This window comes from Suricata suricatta, chromosome 2 (genome assembly GCF_006229205.1).
Source record: "Suricata suricatta isolate VVHF042 chromosome 2, meerkat_22Aug2017_6uvM2_HiC, whole genome shotgun sequence".
In the NCBI taxonomy this organism is placed as follows: Eukaryota; Metazoa; Chordata; class Mammalia; order Carnivora; family Herpestidae; genus Suricata; species Suricata suricatta.
This window is the reverse complement of record NC_043701.1, coordinates 136,085,557-136,110,253: the sequence shown is the minus strand read 5'-3', so window position 1 is coordinate 136,110,253 and position 24,697 is coordinate 136,085,557. Positions and strand designations below refer to the sequence as shown.

General features: G+C 36.0%; 1 protein-coding gene and 1 non-coding gene across 4 annotated transcripts in view; one reads left to right on the top strand and one right to left on the bottom strand.

Moving 5' to 3' along the window:
• Positions 1-24,697, bottom strand: part of ADK (adenosine kinase) — a 521,042-nt gene that overhangs the window by 2,179 nt on the left and 494,166 nt on the right. The window lies entirely within an intron of this gene.
• Positions 1,602-1,706, top strand: LOC115286114. Its single transcript, XR_003905872.1, has one exon. It is a non-coding gene; the product is annotated as a U6 spliceosomal RNA (small nuclear RNA).

The following is a 24,697-nucleotide window of genomic DNA, read 5'->3' as shown; positions in this document are numbered from 1 at the left end:
GAGAGTGTGATGATACTTCAGGCTTTCAAAGACTAGAATGACTTATGATGAGTAATCATGTCCCAACTTGAGCTCTTTAAAAGAAATATTGAGGAAAACCAATGATGTTTGGGGGATAAACTCTTCCACTTGGACTCTAACATTTGGAGTTTAACACTATCAAGACTGAAGAAAGAGGGGGTGACTGCGTGACTCAGTCTAGCTTACCACCGAGAGAGAGCTACCAGGCCACAGCACAAGAAACAACAACCTAGGGAGAGTTCAACAGTCTCATTGAGTTGAGAGGATTGATTTGGAAGTCTAAGTAGGACAAAAATTAAACATATAGGCAAACTGATCAGAGGCAAAAAAGAGAGAGAAGACATAAATTACCAATACTGGGAATAAGAGAGATGATGTCACCATGGAATCTTTATACACTAAAAGAATAATAAAGAAACATTAACAACTTTATGCCAATAGACTTGATAAATTAGATAAACTGGACAAATTCCTGGAAAGACACAAATTATCAAAGCTCAGGAAGAAACAGATAGCCTGACTATGACTAGTCTTGTACTTATTAAACATTTCAATTTTACACTTAAAAAGACAATTCCAGGTCCAGATGGTGTCACTTGTGAAATCTACCAAATATTTAAGGAATAAAAATATATCAATGCTATACAATAACCTCTTTAGAAAACTGAAAATAGGGGCGCCTAGGTGGCTCAGTCAGTTAAGCGTCCGTCTTCGGCTCAGGTCATGATCTTGCAGTTTGTGGGTTTGAGCCCCGTGTCGGGCTTTGTGCTGGCAGCTAGCTCAGAGCCTGGAGCCTGCTTCAGATTCTGTCTCCCTCTCTCTCTGACCCTCCCCTGATCGCCCTGTCTCTCTCTGTCTCTCTCAAAAAAAAAAAAACCAAACAAAAAACTGAAAATACTTCCCAACTTATTCCTTGAGGAATAAGCATTGCTCTGATACAAAAAAAAGCAAATATTTTAAAGAAAATTTTAGCAAAGCAAATCCAATAGTATATTAAAAAAGATAATAAATTATTATTATCCTAGGAATGCAAGTTAGTTCTAACATTCAAAAATTAATCAATGTAATTTACCATAACTAAGAAAACCATGAGATCATCTAATAGAAGAAGAAAAAGCATTTGGCAAAATCCAAATACATTCCTAATAACAACTTTCAGCAACCTAGGATTAGAAGGGAACTCCCTCAACCTGATAAAGGGCACTTAGGAAAAACTTACAGTTAAAATCATTCTTAATGGTGGATGATGGAATGTTTTCCCTTAGGATCAGGAACAAGACAAAAATGTGCTCTTAAACACTGTACTGTACTCAATTCTTTAGCCAGTACAATAAGGCAAACAAAAGAAATAAACAAAAGTTGGGATGCCTGGGTGGCTCATTTGGTTAAGTGTGTCAGACTCTTGATTTTGGCTCAGGTCATGATCTCATGATTTGTGGGATCAAGCTCCTTGTCGGGCTCTGAACGGGCAGCATGGAGCCAGCCTGGGATTTTCTTTCTCTCTGTCCTTCCCTTGCTATCTCTTTCCAAAATAAATAAATAGATATTTTAGAAACAAAGAAATAAATAAAAGGTATCAAGTGCTTGCTTTGGCAGCACATATACTAAAATTGGAATGATACAGAGAAGCTTAGCATGGCCCCTGAACAAGGACAACAAGCAAATTTGTTGTGTTCCATATTTTTAAAAAAGGCATTAAGATGGAAAAAGAAGCGGAGCTGTCTTTATTTGCAGATGGCATGTTTGTCTATGTCTATGGTTCTCGACAGTGGGTAATTTTGGCCCCCACCAGAGGACATTTGGTAACGTCTGGCAATTTCTGGTTGTCACAGCTGGGGCAGAGGGTGCTGCTGATATCTGATAAGCAGAGTGAGGAATGCTGCTAAATATCCTACAAGGTCCATAATGCGGAGATTTAGAAAATCCTGGTCTTTATAGAATATCTTATAGAATCTAGAAAAAAAAGTTACTAGAACTACTAAGCGAGTTTAGTCAAGTTGGAGGGCACAAGATCACTATACAAAAATCTAATTTCCATAGTATTTACACACCATACTGTATATGTATATATACATATCTATATAGCAAGTGTGTGTACTAGCAATGAATAATTAGAAATTGGTATTAAAAATCCCTTTTACCATACTATCAAATATGTGCAATACCTGATAAAAGTGTAAGACCTGCACACGAAAGTGACAAAACAATGCCGAGAAAAAGGAAAGGAATGTACATAAATGGAGCGATATGAAGTGTTCACAGATCAGAAGATGCAGTATAGTCAACAGCTCTAAGAAATTTTTCTATGGACTTCATGTAATATCAATAAGAATCTCAGCAGACCTTTCTTTCTTTTTTTTTTTTTTTAAGTTTTTAAATTAAGTTTATTTATTTTTAGAGTGTGTGAGAGAGAGCCCATGCATGTGAACAGGGGAGAGCAGAGATAGAGGGAGAGAGAGAATCCCAAGCAGGCTCCATGCTGTCAGCACAGAGCCCAATGTGGGGCTTGATCTAAGCAACCATGAGATCATGACCTGAGCCAAAATCAAGAGTCAGGTGCTTAACAGAGTTGACCACCCAGGCGCCCCTCCAGTAGGCCTTTCTTATAGAAATTGACAAGCCAGGGGTGCCTGGGTGGCTCAGTTGGTTAGGACTCCGACTTCGGCTCAGGTCAGATCTCACATTCGTGGGTTCGAGCCCCGCGTCAGGCTCTGTGCTGCCAGCTAGCTCGGAGCCTGGAGCCTGCTTCCGGTTCTGTGTCTCCTTCTCTCTCTGCCCCCCCGCCATGCTCTGTCTCTCTCTGTATCAAAAATAAATAAAAACATTAAAAAAAAAAAGAAATTGACAAGCCAATTCCAAAATTTATGTGGAAATGCAAAGGGCTAAGATTAGTCCTTTCAAACACACCTTTGAAAAACAAGACTCCTTTAGTTACAACTTATTACAGAACTAAAATAATCAAGACACTATGCTATTGGCATAAAGATAAACAGATCAATGCAATTGCACAGAGTCCAGAAATAATCCTACTTCTATATCATTAACTGATTTTTGGTGAAACTAGCACAGCAATCCAGTGGAGAAAAGATAATCTTTTAAACAAATGGCTTAAAATACAACAGCTAGATGGCATATTTGAAAAAACAAATAAACTACTTCAACCGTAACCTCACATTATCTACACAAATTAATTTGAAATAGGTCACAGATCTAAATGTAAGAGGTAAAACCATAAAATTCTGAGGAAATCATAGAAAATCTTAGTGATCTGGAATTTGCCAAAAATCTCTTAACACATAAAAACACATAAAAAAAATAAATTTTATAAAGGAAAAATATATGGACTTTGTCAAATTGAATACTTTACACATCAGTAACAAGAAAAAATGCAATAAAAAATCAGCAAAAGTGTTGAACTAACATTTTGGCAAAGAAGATGAACAAATACCAAATAAGATACTACTGCCAACACATAAGAATGGCTAAAATTAAAGACTGACCATAACAAGTGTTAGCAAGGATGTGGTGAACTGAAATCCTCCCATATACTGATAGTGGGAATATAAAATAAGACCTCTTTGAAAACCATTTGCCTGGCACAAAAACAGCTACATAGACTAATGGAATAGAATAGAGAACCCAGAATTGGACCCACAAATGTATGGCCAATTAATCGGAGGCACATGTACCTTCACAGTAGCACTTTCAACAAGAGCCAAATCATGGAAAGAGCCTAAATGTCCATCAACTGACGAACGGATCAAAAAAATGTGGTTTATATATAGAATGGAATACTACATGGCAATGAGAAAGAATGAAATAGTGAAGTGAAATGGTGAAGATTTGTAGCAAAGTGGATGGAGGTCATGCTAAGTGAACTATGTCAGGCAGAGAAGGACAGATACCATATGCTTTCATTCATATGTGGAACAGGAGAAACTTAACAGAGGACCATGAGGGAGTGGAAGGGGAAAAATAGTTAAGGAGAGGGAGATAAACCACAAGAGACTCTTAAATACTGAGAACAAACTGAGGGTTGATGGGGGTGGGGGAGAGGGGAAAAGGAGTGATGGGCATGAAGGAGGGCACTTGTTGGGATGAGCATTGAGTGTTATATGGAAACCAATTTGACAATAAACTATAAAAGAAAAAAAACAAGACAAGATAAAAATTCCTAGCTGAAACTGTAGCTTTACTGCTATCAGAGGCACCTGGCTGGCTAAGTTGATTAGTTGCCCAGCTTTGACTCAGATCATGATCTCCCGGTTTGTGGGTTTGAGTCCCGCAATGGGCTCTGTGCTGACAGCTTGGAGCCTGGGGCCTGGAGCCTGCTTTGGATTCTTTGTCTCCCTCTCTCTCTGCTCCTCCCCCACTCATGTTCTGTCATTCTCTCTCAAAAATAAATAAACATCAAAAAAAAAAAAAGAAAACTATTTGTCAGTGTCTTAAAAGTTAAAAGTACATTTACCCTATGACTCAGTCATTCTATTTGTAGGTATTCAGCCCAAGGTAAGTGAAAGCATATATTCACACCAAAGATGTGTAGTGAATGTTCCCAACAGCTTTATCTGTAATAGCCCCAAACTGGAAATAATCCAAATGTGGATGAGAAGAAGCAGGAAGGCAGGATTACAAAATATCACGGAGGTAGTGGATATGTCTATAGTGATGGTTTCATGGGTATATGCCTCTGTTACCTTTTGCAAAAGTGTACACTTTAAATATGTGCAGTTTATTGTATATCAGTTATAGTACAATAAAACTATAAAAGATGAAAAAAGGGAGAAAGTGTTGTAGTTACAAATTAGATAGGTCAAGAGCAGAAGAATCTGGGGCTACTTTCCCTCCAGAGGAAATCTGAACTGCTGTAGCAGACTCAGATACTCAGAAGAATGGATGATAATGAGAAACTGTTCTGTAGCCAGACTTCCAGGCTGTTCCCAAGGCCCTGGCAGCCTGGTGGGGGTGAAGATTAATTGAGAAGCTGTGGTATAAAGACCTGTAGAGAGCATTATAAGAGATTTACGTCCTTTCTTCTCTACCTTTCTGACCACACAAGCTTTTCTCCTGTCAGATGTGGGGAATGCTCTGTATCTAGTAAAATAAGTATTCCCAACCAAAGAATAAAATTAATTTGGCTAATGGAGTGATATATTTTGAAGACATTTGCTTAGAATGTGAAGTCACTCCCTCAAGAGGTTTAGTAAGAGTATTTTATCATTGAGTTTTCAGGTAACAGTCAAAGGTCAATATTAACTTTCAGCCAAGCTGTGAGGCTAAAATGCTCAGCCCACACAGTGAAAGGAGCAGACGCCAAATTCAGAGTCAGATCAGCTTACAATGGAAACACGTCTATTAGAAGCCTTATAAGCAACATCTGTTTTCCTCATTCCTTCTGGTATGATCTTTGTGAGAAAAAGGAAAGCTTATGTTTATGAAATATTTGTGTAAAGCATAAGCACCAGCACCCTCTTCTAAGAGAAGAGCTAGTTGATGACTAAGTGAAGTACTCTGAAGAGACATTTGCTTTGACAAGTGGAAAGCCTGAATGCAGAAAAAAGCTAAGACCTTTGCCCTGGGTGAATAACAGTTTTCAATAATCTAGTTAGAAAAACCAACCGAGGTGAACTATATATATTATGTAATCAATTTTAAGTGGCCCCTTCATAAAGTAGCTGATGTGAATCTTAAAAGTTATGTAAAATCGTTTAAATAAACAAAGAGAAATTTGATTTTATGAATCATAGGGAATCCTTTTATTACATAGATAAATATTTTGATGGTTTTTTTATTGTGTAAAATATATATAACCTAAAATTTAACATTTTAACTATTTTTAAGTGTGGAATTCATGGCATTAAGATTATTTTGCAATGTTGTGTAACTATCACTTTTATTGATTTCCAGAACTTTTTTTTATCATTTCACCAGAAACTCTATATTCTTTAAACAATAACTCTCTATTTCTCCCTACTTCTGGCCTCTGACAACTGCTACCCTACTGTCTGTCTCTATGAATTTGCGTATTTTAGGTACCTCATATGAATAGGATCACACAATATTTGCCCTTTTGTGTCTTGAACAGGATCACACAATATTTGTTCTTTTGCGTCTGGCTTATTTGACTTACTGTAATGCATCTCAATATAATTTTTAAAAATCAAAATATATATATTTTTTTAGGAATAGAATTTAGTGACTCAGCACTTACTTATAACACCCAGTGCTCATCCCAACTACAGTCCTCCTATTGCCCCTCACCCCGTTAGCCCTTCCCCCCACCCAACACTCTGCCAGCAACCCTCATTTGTTCTTTGTATTTAGGAGTCTCTTACGGTTTGTCTCTGTTTTTATTTTATTTTTGCTTCCTTTACTTTATGTTCATCTGTTTTACATCTTAATTTTTAAAAGTTTTTATTTATTTTTGAAAGAGAGAGACAGAGAGAGCGTGAATGGGGGAGGGGCAGAAAGAAAGGGAGATATAGAATTTGAAGCAGGCTCCAGGCTTTGAGCTGTCAGTGCATAGCCTGACTTGGGGCTCGAACTCATGAACTACAAGATCATGACCTGAGCTGAAGTTGGACACTTAGCCAACTGAACCACTCAGATGCCCCATGTTTTATATCTTAAATTCCACATATAAATGAAATCATATGATATTTGTCTTTCTCTGACTTATTTCACTTAGCATAATACTCTAGTTACAACAACATTTTGCAATTGGCAAGACTTCATTTCTTTTCATTGCTGAGTAATGTCCCATAGAAGATATATACCACATCTTCTTTATCCATTCATGAGCCGATGGACATTTGGGCTCTTTCCATACATTGGCTATTGTCGATAGTGCTGCTGCTATAAACATAGGGGTGCATGTGCCCCTTCAAATCACTATTTTTGAATCCTTTGGATAAATATCTAGTAGTGCAATTGTTGGGTTGTAGGGTAGTTGTATTTTTAATTTTTTGAGGAACCTCTATACTGTTTTCCAGAGTGGCTGCACCAGTTTGCATTTTTACCCAATATAAATTTTTAAGTTAGAATTTTTAATTACTTCCTAAAGTGTATTTTAAACAAAACCCTTTATTTGGAAATAATTTCAAATTCACAGAAAGTTGCAATAATAAAAATAATGTGAACAGCACCCATATATCCCTTACTCAGAGGCACTTAGTGTTAACATTTTGCTCCTTTGTGAATATATACCCTCTCTTTATATAGGTTTTTCCTATATAAACTTTCTCCATTTGAGAGCAAGTTGCATTTATCATGGCTATTTACCTTTAAATAAATCAGTGTTTCTTTCCTGAGAATATGGCTATTCTCTCATACAATTATAGAGATCAACTTTAGTTAACACTGTTAGAATACTGTTATCTAATCTTATTCTCCATATTCCAGTTTTGTCAATGACCCACTAATATTCTTTTTATAAGATTTTATTTATTCTTACATCATCTCTACATCCAATGTGGGGCTTGAACTCACAATCTTGAGATCAAGGGCGAAATGCTCTACTGCTTAAGTAAGCCAAGTGCCACCCAATAATGTTCTTTATAGCACTACTTTTCCTTCCAGGATAGAATTTAGTATAGGGTTTCTTGTGCTTTTGGTCTTCTTTAATCTCAAACATTTCCGAAGCATATAATCCCCTACTTCCTGTTTAACAGAGTGATTCTCATTTGGGGTTTGTCTGATATTTTCTCATGATTTAACTTAGAATATGTATTTCTGGCCAGAATATTACAAAAATTATGCTGTGTCCTTCTCAGGATATCACATTTGGAAGCATATTATGTCCAGTTGCTAGTCACTGGTGATGTTAATTTTGATCACCTGGATGTTCACATAATTTCCAATGCTTTGCAATTATAACAAGTGCCACAACGTTTTTTTGTGTATATATTTCTGTGTTGGTGGGGGCTGGATCTTCAGGATAAATTTCTAGAAGTAGAATTTCTGGGTCGAAGAGTAAATATGTAAATAGTTTTGTTAGACACTGCCAAACCTTCCATTTTGTATTTCCACTAGCAATGTTTAAGAGTGCTTGCTTCCCCCAGAGCCTCACCAACAGAGTGTGCTGTCAAGCTTTTGAATTTTTGCTAGTGGGCTAGAAATGATATCTCAGTGTAATTTTAATTTGCCTTTCTCTTATTATGAGTGAGGGTGAACATCCTTTTATTTATTTATTTATTTATTTATTTAAAAATGTTTGAGAGAGAGAGAGAGAGAGATGAAGCTCCTGCACTCACGTGGGGGAGGGACAGAGAAAGGGGTAGAGAGAGAATCCCAAGCAGGTTCCGAGCCATCAGCACAGAGCCCAACATGGGGCTCAGACTCACAAACCATGAGATCATAACCTGAGCCGCAATCAAGAGCTGGATGCTTAACTGACTGAGCTACCCAGGCATGCCAGAACATCTTTTTATATAATTAAAGAACAAATCCCTTTCTCTGAACTGTTTGCTCTTTTACCTACTCTTCTAAAGGATTTTTGGTCTTCCCCTATTTTTAAAACTTATTTACATTTTGGGGATGTTATTTTAATAAAGTACTTTCTTAGGTAAGGATAAATATCAACAATAACAATATGCTATTAATACATACAAATACTGTGTCAGCAAGGAAACAAAGTGCTTATTCATATCTTATTCACTGAATGTGGTGAATTTTAAAGAGAGTGGTTGGCACACACTATAGCAGATAAATAGGACTTGTAGATATTTATCAAAAAAGAAGTTTCCTCTCTTTTAGTAAATATTTTGGGCCTATCAGGAATTCAACAAGAAAGTCTTAAGTAGCTGACTTGGCATGTGTGCTCCATATGAAAACTCCCCTAGGAACCCTTTTTCCTGGTGCTTTTGTCTAGTTCTTATGGTCCTTATCAGTACATTATCTTGAAAATGAAGGGTAAGGCTCTGCAACATACTCAAGAGAACAGAAACAGGAGGTATAACACTGGAGAACAAGAAATATCAACATAGGTTTCTAGTCAGGAACTCATACTGAGCCAGTTGTTCTTGCCTTTCTACTTTGGTTCCTTCTCTCTGGGATCTGTATAACTCTTTCCTAATCCTTTTATGGATTCAAAGGCTTATCTCCTACCTCTTAGACTTTTCTGATATTTGGGTCATTTCATGGACTTTAGGTCTCCAGCTGTTGAGGCATATGGTAGGTGAAGGTTTCTCACTGACAATGAGTTTGGTTCCTAGGGGTAGAGTTGGCTGGCTCTGAATCTTGCAACAATCACAGATCCAGAGCTATCAGAATAAACCTCTGTCCATTAGCAATTAATATATTACCTTCTGGTTATTCTCATTTGGATTTTTCTTTTACTAATGTTAAGGAGAGCAATCCATTTTAGCATAACTGAATGTAGTGTCTGAGAGGAGAACTGAAACTTGTGTTTAAACTGTGCAGAGAGGAGGTGCTCAGCTAGTTTTGTCAAAGCACATAGAGGTGGGATGACTGGTATGGAAATATAATTTCCAACCTTAATTTGTCCATTTCATGTAGTTACTATAGAAGAGATATAATACCTAGAATTTTCTCAGTGTCATTTACAGAAAAGTGAGAAATATTGTCAGTAGGTATGAAAGCTTTAATCAAGTGATTTAAGAGCTAGGGATATTTTAGAAAGAAATGAACAAAGTCAATTTTTTCTTTTCCATATATAGTTCCTTCACCAGCTGTTTTCATGGTGGGTGGAACTAAAAGCCCAGTAGACGCCATTATTGTTCATTCAACATTCACAACAAAAAGAATGACTTAGCTTTTTCTGGTTGTCATCTAATAAGAATGCTGTGCCACACAGACTATGAACTTGGAAGAATTAAAGTTTGTTGTAACTACTGTATTGTAAATGATGGAAAATAATTGCATATGTTAAAAAAATATGAAACTTTATAAAGTAAAAAAAATAAAATTAAAAAAAATTTTAAAAAACTAAAAAAAAAGTAAAAAAAAACCCAAAACTTTTTTAATGTTTCTTTATTTTTAAGAGACAGAGTGAGACAGAGCATGAGTGGGGAAGGAACACAGAGGGAGACACAGAATATGAAGCAGGCTCTAGGCTCAAAGGTGCCAACATAGAGCCCGATGTGGGACTTGAAGCTATGAACTGTGAGATCATGACCTGAGCTGAAGTCGGATGCTTTACTGACTGAGCCACCCAGGCTTCCCTGTTTGTTCGTTTTTGGATACTGATTCAATTTCATTACTAGTAATAACTCTGTTCAAAATTTCTATTTCTTCCTGATTCAATTTGGGAAGTTTATATGTTTCTAGGAATTTATCCATTTCTTCTAGGTTGTCATTGGCATATAATTATAATATTCTCTTAAAATCCTTTGTATTTCTGTGGTGCTGGGTGCTGTTTCTCCCTCATTTCTGATTTTATTTTTTTGAGTCCTCTCTCTTTTCTCTTGATGAGTTTTAAGTTTATGAATTTTGTTGATATTTTCAAAGATGGAGCTTTTGGGGGCATCTGAGTGGCTCAGTCGGTTGAGTGTCCAACTTCGGCTCAGGTCATGATCTCCTGGTTCATGGGTTCGAGGCCTGTGTGGGGCTCTGTGCTGACAGCTTGGCGCCTGGAGCCTGCTTCGGATTCTGTGTCTCCTGGAGCCTGCTTCGGATTCTGTGTCTCCCTCTCCCTCTCAAAAATGAATAAACTTAAAAACAACAACAAAGATGGAGCTTCTGATTTCATTGATCTCTTCTATTGTTTTTTAAGTTTCTATTTCATTAATTTCTGCTCTTATCTTTATTATTTCCTTCCTTCTACTGGCTTTGGGCTTTATTTGTTTTTTCTTTCTTAGTTTCTTTAGGTGTAAGGTTAGGTTGTTTATTTGAGATTTTTCTCGGTTCTTGAGGTAGTCTTGTATTTTGCTGCATCCCAAAGATTTTGGACCATTATGTTTTTGTTTTCATTTGTCTCCATATATTTAAAAAAATTTTTTTAAACATTTATTTTTGAAAGAAAGAGAGAGACAGATCATGAGCAAGGGAGGGGCAGAGAGAGAGGGACACACAGAATTTGAAGCAGGCTTCAGGCTCTGAGCTGTCAGCACAGAGCTCGATGTGGGGCTCACACCCACAAACTGTGAGATCATGACCCAAGCTGAAGTCAGATGCTCAACCAACTGAGCCACCCAGAAGCCCCCCATTTTTTTAAATGTTTTATTTCATTTTTGAGAGTAAGAAAGAGAGAGACAGAGTGCAAGCAGAGACTGGGAGACACAGAATCTGAAGCAGGCTCCAGGCTCTGATCTGTCAGCACAGAGCCTGACATGAGGCTCGATCTCACGAACTGTGAGATCATGACCTGAGCCGCAGTCAGATGCTTAGCCGACTGAGTCATGCAGATGCCCCTGTCTCCATGTATTTTTTGATTTCTTCTTTGATTTCCTGGTTGACCCATTCACTGTTTAGTATCATGTTATTTAGCATCTATGTATTTGTATTCTTTCTCGATTTTTCTCTTGTGTTTAATAAAGATAAATAAATGGAAAGGAATCCAAGCATACTAAAAAAAGTCCTCAAACTACAAGGGAAGAGAGCAAGAGAAGAAGGGAACAGAGAAGAACTACAAAAAACAATCAGAAAACAAGTATCAAAATGGCAATAAGTACATACCTATCAATAATTACTTTACATGTAAAGGAAATAAATGCTCCAATCAAAAGACATAGGGTGGCTGAATGGATTAAAAAAACAAGAACCAACTATATGCTGCCTAGAAGAGACTCACTTTAAACCTAAAAACACATGCAGATTGGCAGGAAAAGGATGGAAAAACATTTACCATGTAAATGGAGAAGAAAAAAAAATCCAGAGTAGCAATACTTATATTGGACAAAATAGATTTTAAAACAAAGACTGTAACAAGAGATGGAGAAGGATATTACATAATGATAAAGGAAACAATCCAAGAAGAAAATATAACAATTTTAAATACCTATGCACCCAACATGGAAGCACCTATACAAAAGCAACTATTAACAAACACAAAGGAAGAAAGTGACCAAATATAATAACAGTAGGAGACGTTAACACTCTACTTACATCAATGGATAGATCATCCAGACAGAAACCCACAAGGAAACAGTGGCTTTGAATGGCACATTGGACCAGATGGACCTACCATATACACAGAACATTTCCTCCAAAAACAGCAGAATATACATTCTTTTTAAGTGCATATGAAACATTTTCCAGGATAGAACACATGAATAAACTCATGAATCTGAGATCATGACCTGAGTTGAAGTCAGACATTAAACAGACCCAGGTCTGCCACGCAGGTGCCTCTGATTCATGTAACTTCAAAGACTCAACAGGTTTTGAGTAACTGACAAGTTGATTCTAAAATCTGTATGAAAGGGGGGCCTGGGTGGCTCAGTCAGTTAAGCATCTGACTCTTGGTTCTGGCTCAGGTCATGAATCTCATGGTTCATGGGATCGAGCTCCATGTCAGGTTCTGTGTGGATAGCTCAGAGCCTGCTTGGGATTCTCTCTCTCTCCTTCTCTGTCTTGCCCCCCCCCTCCCCGGCTTGCATGTACACACACACGTGGGCACACTCTCAAAATAAATAAATAAACATTAAAAAAAATAAAATCTGTATTAAAAAAAATCAAGAATAGCCAAACATTCCTACTGAAGAAAAACAAGGTAGGAAAGACTTGCTTTACCAGATCCAACACTTATTAGAAAACTATAATAATAGGTACAGTGCATAGGTATAAATAAATAGTTCAAAGGAATAGAAGAGATAGCTCTGAAACAGGCCTATGCAAATGTGGAAACTTGAGCTTAGTGGAATTAGCATTGTGAATCTATGGTGAAAAGATGGATTAGAAAATAGTATTTAGGCAACTAGTTTTTAATATAGACAAATAAAATTACCTTATTCTATTTAAAAAAAAAAATCCAGGGTGCTGGGTGGCTCAGTAGGGTAAGCGTCTGACTCTTAACGTTGGCTCAGGTTATGATCTCACAGTTCGCGAGTTTGAGCCCCGCATTGCGCTCTGCGCTGACAGTCTGGAACCCAGTTGGGATTCTCTCTATCTTCCTCTCTCTCTCTGCTCCTTCCATGCTCTCTCTCTTTCTCACTTTCTCAGTAAGTAAACTTTAAGACTTTTCTAGAAGAAACATAAGGTGCTCAGCCTTTTTAGAAATGAGGGAAAATGCAAATTAAAACAACAGTGAGATTCTACTATATATCTACTGGATTAACAAAAACTTAAAAGTCTGACAATGACACTTGATGATGGTGCCTTGTAGTTTTTGTCAGATCTCATAGGAGTCAAAACTGGTAGGAGTGAGTTGGGTAGATGATTTGGCATTACCTAGTAAAGGTGACCAAGCATTTTTTACAACTAGGTATACATCCTAGAGAAGCTCTTGCATTAGGTAGGACACATCTATAAGAGTGTTCATAGCCACATTGGTAGTAATAGCAAAAATCTAGAAACTACTAAAGTGTCCATTAATCACAAGCTGGATTAATTCATTATAGCATATTCCTATGATGGCATTTAATAAATTATATATGTGAACATAGGTAAGTTCTCACATTGTTTAGGAATATATTAATATATCATAAATTTAAAATAAAGGTAAGAAAACAATTAGGAAATAGTTATTTCTGGTGCAGGGGAACCAAATTGGGGTGAGGTATACAGGGCTTTTAAAAATATTAGCAGTAAAGAGGCAAATATATTAGTAAATGTTCTCTTTCTCAACTGGCTTAGATAGAGGCCTCTTCATATTCTTATTATTTATATTTGATTATACATTATACCTTACTTCATAAAATGTGCCACTTCAAGATTTAAAAAAATTAGTAAGTAACTACATTTAACATTTCTCTGTATATCTGCCAAGATGTATAAACATGTATGCATATAAGTGTCTCTGTGTGTATTATATGTAGTATATATACATACATATGTATCTTGAGATCATAGTATTAAATATTGTCATGTAGCCTCTTTTCACTTAATATGTTATCTAAACAATGTGATATCATTTTTCACTTAAGAGATTAGTAAAGATAAAAATAGTCAATACACTGTATTATCAAAGAGAGTGAACATAATTATATACTGGAGTGTAAATCAGCACTCTTTCTGAAGGGCACTTAGGCAAATATCTATCAAAACTACAAGTGCACAGAGGCACCTTGGCCAGCCTCAGTTGGAAGAGCATGTCACTTTTGATCTTGGGGTCATGAGTTTGAGCTCCATGTTGGGTGTAGAGATTACTTAAATAAAACAAACTTCAAACAAACAAACAACAACTTTAAGTGCACAAAGCCTTCAAACTCAGCAATTCTACTTCTAAGAATTGGAAATGTCCTCTAAGCTATATACATATGCATATATGTGTACAAAGGCATATGTACAAGGACATTCACTACAGCATTGTTTGTAATAAAAATGACCAATTTAATATTAATACTATACTGTTTCAAATATACAGTTAATATCAAAGTATCCTCACTTGTCGCAGTAATATCCTTTATTACTGTCTGCTTCAGAATCTAATACAGGATCATAGTTCCATTTAGTTGTCATGTTCCTTTAGGTCTCTTTTAATCTAGAAAAGTACCTCCTCTCATTCAGCATTTCAAAACTGACATTTTTGAAAAGTCTAGCTAAGTTGTTTGATACAGTATCTCTCAATTTGGGTTTGTCTGATGTTTCCTCATGATTAGATTCAGGTTTAAAAAGTTTGGCAGGATTATCACAGAAGTGAGGCTGGGTATTTCACTGGGGGTACATGGTGTTGGCTTGTTCCATCCTTGGTAATGTTAAATTTCATCGTAATGTCTACCATGTTTCTTCTTTAAAATGTTATATGACTTTGTTTTTAAAAATCCATCAGGGGCTTCTGGGTGGCTCAGTTCGTTAAGCAGCCAACTTTGGCTCAGGTCATGATCTCATGTTTGTGGGTTTGAGCCTTGCGTTGGGCTCTGTGCTGGCAGCTCGGAGCCTGGAGCCTGCTTCAGATTCTGTATCTCCCTGTCTCTCTGCCCTTCCTCCTCTCATGCTCTGTCTCTCTCTGTCTCAAAAATAAATAAAACATTAAAAAAAATTTTTTTTTTAAATCCATCAATTTGTAAAAGGGGAGTGGTTAAATTCATGGAATGGAATAATATAAAGCAGTTAGCCAGAATGTGGTAGATCATTATATGCTGCTATGAAACAATATCCAAGATATGAGAAAATGAAAAATCAAGGGTATGGAACAGTATGCACAGTATATAGTATTTGCATTTGATAAAAAACTGGGATATGTATACATACACAAACTTGTACACGTGCAGGATATTTCTGGATGAATTTAGCAGACACGAGCAAGTAAAGCTGCCTCAGGGAAGGGAGTTACAGAATTGAGGTAGAAGAGAGGTTTACTTTTCATTGTTATCTGTTGCTTTTGTTATATATGTACATACCCTTTTTGTACTGTTGTATCTTCTTACTTCTTATTATTCCTGCAGTAATAGTTTATTAGGAATATTTTGCCATATCCTTAAATACTCCTAGAGACCATGCTTTTCAAATGTGGATATAGTAGAATTTACTTAATCCTACTATTGGATATTTAGGCTGTTTCTATTTTTTTAAATATAAATAACACCATGATGAATATCTTTATAACATTCTTATGACATTAATCATTACATACATTTTAAATTTCCTTAGGATAAGTTTCCTTTAAGGGTAATTAATAATTTCTCAGGCTCTACATACATATTGCCAAATTTTATTCAAAAAGATCTTATTAATGTACACTCCCAATAGCATTCTTGCTATTAAAAAATTGTTTGATAATTTGAAAAGTAAAAGGAAGAATCTTGTTTTAATTTACAGTTATTTGTTTAGGGAGGTTGAAAACTTTTCATATGCCTCCTAGCCATTTGTATTTCTTTTTATAAACTGAAGACAACTTTTATCTATTTTTCTATTGGAATACTTCTCTTCTTTTACTGATTTTTAAAAGATAGTCCCAGTTTATCTACCACATATATTGCAAATACTTTTCATTACTTTGTCATTTACCTTTTATTTTATTATATAGATATATTAATCTTTCTTTAATAAATTTTCCACTGAATTTAGACTGAGTGAGTTTTTCCACAGCATGAGATCAGATAAACAGTAGACTATATTTTCTTTTAGTTCATTTGTGGTCATTTAACTCTATTCCATCTGGAAATTCTTTGAGTATGGTGATTGGTAGTAATTAACCTTTGTTTTTTCCAAAAAGATGTATTTTTGTTCCACTACTATGCCTTAAGCAATCCATCCTGTTCCAATTGTTTTTAAACATTTTATTTGGAAATGATTTTAGATTTACAGAAGAACTGCAAGGATATTACAGAGTGTTATTGTACCCATCCTGACTTTATCAAATTCCTAAATGCATTTCCTTTCATTTTTAGTTTTTCACGGTCTCTAGGAGTATTTAAAGATATGGCAAAATGTTCCTAATAAACTTTTATTGCAGGAATAACAAGAAGTAGAAAATACAATAGTACAAAATTTCCTTTCATTTTTAGTTTTTGGTCATATCCATGCAATATACTTTAGAAACATTTTTATTTAAAATAATAAAAAAGCAACAATTTTATGTGTGTTTAAAAAGACAACATATCATTTCTAGATTTCAAAGATGATTTTTTACTTTATGTTCGCTTTTCTCATCTCTTAAATGTTCTATAATAAGAAATATTACTTTTATAATAAGAAGTATTACTTTATAATAAAAAGCCAATACATATTATTTTAAACAATAACATGGGGATATTTAACTATTTAGATAGTTATAAATAACTTATTCAAAAATTTCAGCTAAGTGATGTTTTGTTCTAACAGTTTTCCACCTCTTTCTTTAGAGTTTATTGGTAAGTGTAGTCATTTGGGAACAGAGCTTTCTACAAAGTAAATCAGTGTAAGTATAAGTACAATGAAATCGGTCACTCTTCTTAGAAGATTCCTCAAGGACATAAAGATCTTCACTACTTTCCATATTCTTATACTTAGAGAAATATAGGCAACATGGGAGGGAACATCTTACAAAGTTTCTGAGTAGACTTGCAGTCTTTCTTCCCCAAATGAAGTCTTCATCTATAGAAACTATATGCCAAGTAAATCAGTCTGCATCTTTTGAAATGGAAATTCAAGGACCAATGCTTCCTTAGCAGGGATTGCTGGGAAAATTCCTGACAGAATTAAGCAGAAAGGATCACTGTACTTGGATAGAGTGGCTATTATGTGATATCAATGAAAACAAGCTTTTTGGTAAAAACTGTGAGGTAACTGGCCATAAGACGCTCAGCACCACAGGACACCATGGCTGTTGAAGCTGGGAAACATAGGGCTCACACATATACCGAAGATACTGGTAAAATGAGATAGGTGGAAGAAAAGTTTTAAAAACACATTGGTATTTTAAAATAATTAATAACCTGTATTTTTTGGAGCATTTAAATATTTAAGAAAAACTGAATGCAAAGTAAAGAGTTCCTTTATACCCTCTCATCCCTCCATCCTTCATTTTCCCTATCACTAACATTTTGCACTGGTGTGAAACATTTGTTACAACTGATGAATCAATATTGATTCATTATTAACAACTAAAATCCACGGTTTACATTAGGGTCCACTTTTTGTGCTGTTCATTCTATAAGACTTGAAAAATGTATAATGATCTGTTTTCCACCAATACAGTATCATACAGAATAGTTTCACTGCCTTAAAAACCTTTTGTACTCTACCAATTTATCCCTCCCTACTTCCCACCCCAAGCCCTTGACAACCACTGAAGTTTTTACTGTGTCCATAGATTTGCCTTTCCCAGAATGTCATATAGTTGGAATACAGCCTTTTCAGAGTGGCTTCTCTAGTTTAGTACTATGTTTTAGTTTCCTCTGTGTCTGTTCATGGCCTGATAGCTCACTTCTTCTTCTGGTTGAATAATATTCCATTGCACAGATGTATCAGAGTTTATCTAGTCACCAACTGAAGGACATGTTGGTTGCTTCCAAGTTTTGTTAATTAAGATGAAGGCTGTTGTCAACATCCATGTGCATCCGTTTTAACATGGACATAAACTTTCAATTTATTTGGGTAAATACCAGGGAACATGATTACTGGGTCATATGTAGAGAAACAGTGTGTTTTGTAAGAAATTGCCAAGTGGTTTTCCAATGTGGCTGTACCATTTTGCATTCCCATCAGCAGTGAATGAGAGTTCCTGGTGCTATACATCCTCACCACATGGTCCATACACATAAATTGAAGTTGGTAGAATGATATGAGTGAAAGAATGGTTTTTCCATTAAAAAAAATCTTAATATTTACTTGAAAGAAAACCTCTCCAAAAAAAATAAATAAAAAGGACTGTTTTAAAAGTATATGAATATACCAATCTCACTTATCTATTTTACTGTTTGGTAAATTTACTTACTTTATTATATGCTTTTTGTCTTCAGAAAGCTACATGGTTCACCTAAGATTCCACTGTTACTTTCATAAGTTCTCAGATTATTGAGGACTGGGTCAATGATCTAATGAATCATTTGAATTCCTGATTGCTATAATATGATGATTTCCCTACTGCCTCCATCCCTTGCCCGACCCCAGCTCATTCATTTAAGTTATCAATGTTCTTTATACATGAGTAATATCAAACTACACACTCTATATAGTGACAAGTTAATTACACAGTTATTAAGAGATAATGTGGGAGTAGTAACATAAGTTATCATGTAATTTACCTTTGTTCCTTGAGACATTACCGTGTAATTAAAGCAAACCTGATATAATATTTTACGGCAACTAATAGGGCTGAATTCTATATTACCCTGTCTTCCCTGTAAAAAATGTGCTTTCAGCCATTTCTGGGTCAATTGGATTTTTCAATTCTTTGTTTTCTACCTTTCTTAGATATCTACACTTTGGTAATGATTTATGTGCTTTCTTAAACTGGCCTGCTATACCCTCTATACCAATAGTTACCAGATACATGTTGCCACATGGCATATGAGACAGTCAACTTAAAGGCTGTATTTTTATTACATGTAGCTGCTTTAGAGAATAAAATATATACTAAAATTTTGACTTGTCTAATCCTCAGTTTATTAGACCCATGCTATTACCACTCCTATACTTGATTTTTTCTTATTAGAAGCAAGTGAAAAGAAAGTAAAAACCCAGAATGCTATAAGAAATACTTTGATTTGTTCAGTCAGCCAACATCTATTGAATGCGTATACCACTGCTAGATATCATGACTCAAAGATGGATAAAAGATAGTATTTGTCTTTGAGAATTTTATAGTTTTAGGAGAGAAAGCAATGTAAACACTTTAAAAATAATCCCGGTAGAAGTGTGAAGCATGAACTTACTAGGAAAGAGACTGTTGGCAGAGAGGTCAAATACAAATCTACTGCAGTACTTTAGGAGTGGTTCTCAAACTGTGGTCTCTGGAGCACCTAAGTCTCATCCTAGACCTACCAAATCAAGAACTACCAAATCAAAAACCAAGTCAAAGACCCAGAAATTGTTTTTAAAGAAGTCTTCCAGGTGATTGGGATACATGCTCAAGTTTGAGAGACACTGTTCTAGGTGATAGATAATAAGGACAGGAAGGAGAAAAAAACAGGTTTTGTGATATGATGTGGGTGCTGATGAAAATGTAAATAGTCAAGGACCATTCTGTGGCTAAAGCTTAGGGAATCGACTGGACAATGAAACATGGGGTATGTACCAGGCTCAGTTCATGTCAAGTGCTCCTCACTAGAGATTCTCATTGGTTTCTCTTGGAAGGAGCTACCCTTTACTCCACTCCCACCTGTCAGTGGAGGAATACCAGCGAAGGTCCTAGGTAGGACAGGATGGGTGTGCTGTTATTTAATGCAATGAACATCCACTGGGCATTTTGGCAAACCAAATTTAGAGAACTACAGGACAACTTCAACATATTCTGTGAAATCTTGACTGGAGCCTCTGTCCTGTATGCCATTGCCTATTACAACAGGAACTGAGGTACAGATTTATGATCTTGAGAATTAGTTTTCTTATTTGTATTGTAAATACTCAGGACAACAGATATTAGATATTACCTTCTTTCCTAACACATGTATTCTCTCCATATATACTTCTATTTTTTAAAAAGTAATCTTATGTGTAACATGGGGCTTGAACTCATGACTGACCCTGAGATCAAGTCACATGCTCTACTGACTGAGGCACTCCTCCATATTTACCTCTATTTTAAGTAACAGTAGGAAAAAGTGAGCTGTGACCAGTTTCTCTGTCATTGGCTTAGTTATATTCACATGTTAGCATGGGTTAATCTTTTTAAAAAAACTTTTAATGTTTTATTATCCATGTTTGAGAGAGAGGGAGATAGAACATGAGCAGTAGAGGACAGAGAGAGAGATAGAGGGAGACACAGAATTTGAAGCAGGCTCTAGTTTCCAAGCTGTAGCACAAGCCCAATAGAGGGCTCAAACCCATGAACCATGAGATCATGACCTGAGCCAAAGTTGGATGCTTAACTGACTGAGCCACCCAGTGACTGGGTTACCCAGTCAGTAACCCAGGCACCCTGGCATGGGTTAATTTTTTTAAAACATTATTTTCTTTTTTTAGCAGGGGCTAATCTTTTTTTTTTTTTTTAACTTTTTGAGAGAGAAAGAAAGAACATGAGCAGGGTAGAGGGGCAGAGGGAGAGAAAGAGAATCCTCAGCAGGCTCCACTCTTGGTGTGGAGCCTGATACTGGGCTTGATCCCATGACCCTGGGATCATGACCTGAGCCGAAATCAAGAGTTAGATGCTCAGCCAACTAAGCTATCTGTACACCCTTAGCATGAGTTAATCTTAAGGCAACCCAATACTAAAGTATGGCCTACTCTACTATTTCCTGATTCATTCCACACCTTCTTTTATTTATTTATTTATTTATTTATTTATTTATTTTTATTATTAAGAGACAGAGAGAGACAGAATATAAGCAAGGGAGGGGCAGAGAGAAAGGGAGACACAGAATCTGAAGCAGGCTCCAGGCTCTGAGTTGTCAGCACAGAGCCTGACACGGGGTTTGAACTCATAAACCGTGAAAATCATGACCTGAGCCGAAATTCAATGTTTAACCGACTGAGCCACCCAGGCACTCCTCATTCCACACCTTCTGACAAAATCCTGTGATAACAAGTTTCTTGACTAGAATGGTTTTTATTTGATGGAAGGGTGCAAGTTTGCGTTCAGTTGGCCATGTGATTGATTAATTCATTCACAAAACCAGTATTAACTGAGTATTTACTCTAGGCCAGGGACTTTTTTGGGTCCTAGGGATACATTGGTGAATAAAACACACAGAGTTCTTGTTCTCTTAAAGCTTATATTCTAATGAGGGAGATACAAAAAAATCCCAAATAATAAGTTAGTAATTAAGGTCACTAAGATAATAAATAAGTAAATAAGATAATTCCAGAGAATGTTAAGTATTATTAAGGAAGATAGCTATGTGTAGCAGTAGAGAATAATATTGAAGGGACACACATTAGATAGGATAACTAGAGAAGAGATGACTTTTACGTTGAAACTGAGGATGAGAAAGAGATAGCCATGTAAAGAGTAGGGAAAGACAATTCTAGGCTAAGGGAGTTCCATGTGCAAAGTGTCTAAGGCCTAAAAGAAAAAGGCCGATATAGCCAGAGAACTGAAGCAAAGCTGACAAAGAGAGCAGCATGAAATACAGATTCACAGATAGTGGATGACATAGATCTTTTAAGGCCACTATAGGAGTTTAGATTTTTTGTCTAAGTACAACTAGAAGCCACTGAAGCAAGGAACTGAAGCAATTTAGTTTATTCCTAAAAGGGTTATTTTGGCTATGGTTTAGAAAATGGAATGGAGAACAAGAAAGAGTGAAAGTAGGAAAATAGGTTAGGAGCCACTCTAGTAAGTAGAAAAGAAGCCTGAGCTAAGGTCATGGGAGAAAAGTGGATGGAGGTAAGGTAAGATAACATACTCTAAAAATTGACTCAAAAGAACTCACTGAAGGTATGGACAGATAGAAAGGAATACATCACTTGCATTTTGGTGGGCAAGCAAACTGGTGCAGCCACTGTGGAAAACAGTATGGAGGTTCCTCAAAAAGTTACAAATAGAACTACTTTATATGACCCAGTAATTGTACGACCCCCAAATACATAAACACTTGTTCAAAGGGATACATGTGCTCCTATGTTTATAGCAGTATTATTTACAATACCCAAATTATGCAAGCAGCCCATGTGTCCATAAATAGGTAAATAGATAAAGAAGATGTGGTATAGGGGCTCCTGGGTGGTTCAGTCAGTTGAGCATCCAACTCCTGATTTTGGCTTAGGTCATCATCTCACAGTTTTGTGAGGTTGAGCCCCACATGCACTCTGAGCTGATAGCACAGAGTCTGCTTAAGATTCCCTCCTTCTCTGTCCCTCCTCCAGTTGCACTCTTTCTGATCTCTCAAAATAAATAAATAAACTTTAAAAAAAAAAGATGTGGTACATATACATATACAGTGAAATATTACTTGGCCATATAAAGAATGACATCTTGCCACTTGCAACAATGTGGACAGAGCTAGAAAGTATAATGTTAAGTGAAATAATTCAGAGAAAGAGAAATACCATATGATTTCACTCATATGTGTAGTTTAAGAAACAAAAACAAACAAAGGGAAAAAAGAGAGAGACAAATGAAGAAACAGATTCTTAACTATAGAGAACAAAGTGATGGTTATCAGAGGGGAAGTGGGTGAGTGGAACAAACGGTGAAATAGGTGATGGGGATTAAGGAGGGCACTTGTGAAGAACACCAGGTGATGTATGGAATTGTTGAATCACTACATTGTACACCTGAAACTAATGTAACACTATATGTTAACTAACTGGAATTAAAATAAAAAATTTAAAAAATGACTCCTAGGTTTCCAGCTTGATATTCAGCATATTTGATGTTCCATGTGTTGTGTTATAGAGGGATTGTGCTTTAGGGAACATTTTCAGAACCATAAGTATGAGTGAAAGGGTGTAGCCAGGCACACAAACATATACACTTATAGAGTTCATCCATCCATTATCCTTTTAAGAAAAGTCACCTCCCCTCTAGCATTGCTTAGGGGGTTGGTTGATATACTTTGTGCATGTAAATCAACCCTTCCTACTAACTGAACCTAGTGGAGGAGATCTGACGCAACAGCAAACAACTTATTGTTCTGTCAGTGTGCTATCGATGAGTGGCACAAAATTGAGCTAACCTAATGTTTTCCTTAAGGAGCCAGAATGGAAAGCAAAGAAAGACCAGGAAGCGGATTGTGAGGTAGGAAGATGAATATCTGCTATTTGGGACCCTGGCACTGATTCGAAACTAGCATTAAGATTTGACTCCATTCTCAGTGAAAATCTGTCCAGTTTTGGCTCTTGTATGAGATTCCTTTCATAACAGATTAACACATAATAACACCTTATGATGTGTCAGGCACTGTGCTTTACTATTTCATTTAAATTTCATGATAGCCCATGTGATATAGGCACTTATTATCCTCATTTTTTATAGATGAGGAAACTAAGGCTTAGAAATGTTAAGTAACTTGTCCATAGTCCCAAAACTAAATAATGGCAGTACTAGGATTCAAACCTGTTTCTTGAGACCCACTGTCTTAACCACTATGTCACAATGTCCTCCTTATTGCTGTGTGCTTCCTTAAAAAAAATTCCTTATCCTTAGCTAAACAAAATGGATTTCTGTTCCTTTTGTTCAAAGGAGTCAGATGAAACTGAGCCTTAAAGGCAAGGTATGGCTGCCTACTATCTCTTACTCTCCCCTTCCATGCCAAGGTCCCTCACATAGTTGCCATTCTTAAGAAGACTGAATGGAACAAAATATATTGCTGAACTGTAGGGATTTTGAAATGTACATGTAAAAAATAGGATGTTAATTATAAATACATATCTTTTCTTTTTCATCTGCTTTTCAATACTTTGATATAGAATAAAGGTCTAAATACAACTGTGAAGGGGCACCTAGCTGACTCAGTTGGTAGAGCATGTAACTTTTGATCTTGGGGTTGTGAATTCAAGCTCAGTGTTGGGCGTATTTACTTCAGTAAATACATACATACAGAACTGTGGAAAACCAATTTCCTCTATCATCTAAAAATTAGAAGAAAGGTGCCCTTTTATGTAACAAAACTTTATAATCTTCTATTTCATGGCTTAAAGACTTAACTCAGGGTAGAATTTTGCTTATTATTACATAGCATTTCAAAGGCAAAGAACAATCTCCCAAAATCTTTCACTGTCATTTTTGAGGGAGTCTGTTACTTCTAGGCTTTAGAAGAGGTCATCCCTCAGATTATCATTTTTATTAGTCATTTAGGCAGGCTGGGGTAGTAATACCAAAAGACATGAGAAGTTTACCATAGTGTAGTAAATAAATGATTATAGATAAGAGATGAAGACTAATTTTAAATCTAATGATCAACCTATTTTTATTTTATTCTATTCTATTCTATTCTATTCTATTCTATTCTATTCTATTCTATTCTATTCTATTCTATTTTATTTTATAGAGAGAGCGTGAGCAGGGGAGAGGGGCATAGGGAGAGAGAGAATC